Source organism: Borostomias antarcticus (assembly GCF_949987555.1).
Source record: "Borostomias antarcticus genome assembly, chromosome: 1".
NCBI classification, from domain to species: Eukaryota; Metazoa; Chordata; class Actinopteri; order Stomiiformes; family Stomiidae; genus Borostomias; species Borostomias antarcticus.
Window position 1 is genome coordinate 9,427,718 of NC_140234.1, and position 1,613 is coordinate 9,429,330.

Below are 1,613 nucleotides of genomic sequence, written 5' to 3' on the forward strand. Positions count from 1 at the left end.
TCAGCTTCTAGAGCAGAGATTGTGTCAGCAGGAGAGAATGCTTGGCTGTGCCTGTACAATGGGAAGCCTGGGGAGGGACTTGACAGTCTAAGATACAAGCGCTTTTGTGAGAAGGTGGCTACCAGCACTTCTCATGTACAGCCACAGAGTCTACCACCAACGTCAGCAGCAGCAAAGTACCAGAGTCTCCGTGTGTACTACCAGGTGCAACAGTGGAAGGGACCTGTAGATGAACTCCTGCCACAAGAATGGGGGTGGAAAGAGAATGATGGGAGGCTTGTCCCTGTCCAGACGGACTTACCACCAGCTCCACAAGAACTTCTTAAGATCATCAGATGCACCTGCAAGACAGACTGCAGCAGCCTGAGGTGCACATGCAAGAAACATGGCCTTGAGTGTTCTGTTGCATGTAGCAGCTGTAAAGGATCCGGGTGTGCAAATTCACATCAGGCGGCATGTGATGATGAAGATGATGATGAATGCAAGTTATTATTATTATCATCCTGCTCATGTTCTCTTCTCTCCTGAAGTGGACCCTCTAATCGTGTGTGTGTGTGCGCGCGCACGCACGTGTGATTTTCTCCCACAGGTATCTGAAGTGGACCCTCTAGCACCTGGCTGCTCTGCTATGGACGGTTCTACGTCTCAGACTGTCCTCTCCAGGGTTCTACTGTTCTCTACAGGGCTGTAGACTGTTCTCCAGGGTTCTACTGTTCTCTACAGGGCTGTAGACTGTTCTCCAGGGTTGTAGACTGTCCTCTCCAGGGTTCTAGACTCTTGAGCTATTTGATTAATACACGTCAGATTTTCTGTTGCAATATGTGTGGGATTCACCCCTTTTCTCTTCACCAAATACCAATAGAATTAAAAATATATTTCTGTATATGCACTGTGATGCATCCTATATAGTTTCTGGTTGATTGGGGACAGTGTTGTGTGGACATCAGACAAGAAAACATGCATAAACCTTTTTCTTTTACATAGGCGAAAATTGGAAATTGGTATATTTGTCACATACCTTCCATCTGCATTTTTCATTACTTTCCACCACTGGGATTTTGGGGGACTAACTGATATGTTATAAAGAACATATGTATGACACAAACAGTTGAAATAATTTCTGTTGCAATTTGTTCAAGGTTATGTCATAAAATGCCTGGACTACAGGGGCAGGGGAGCATCACTACTGATCCATAGCCAGGACTGGGATGTCCTCAGTGGAGGTCCCAAGTCAGTCTTCCAGTCATTCAGCCAGCCTGTCAGTAGATGTGCTCTACTTGTATTGATTTGTTCATACACTAGTATTCCAGCACAGGTTATGTTCTTGAATGCTTCTGGTGACTAGCAGTTCTCTTAGCAACCTAATTTAATCCCTATCACCATTTTCAGATCAACATAGGGGAAACATATGGCTGAGAGATGTGTGGAGGAAAATCAACAGCACCACACACACACACTTGCATAACCAACCAAGCAAGTTCTACCTTTCTATACCACAAATATAAGTTTGAGAACCTAGGATACAGTACATACAGCCCGCCTAAGGGGGTTCTAATGTACTGACCTCCCGGCACAGGCCTGACCCTGCTGGCAAGCTGCCTTGGTCCTAGCCA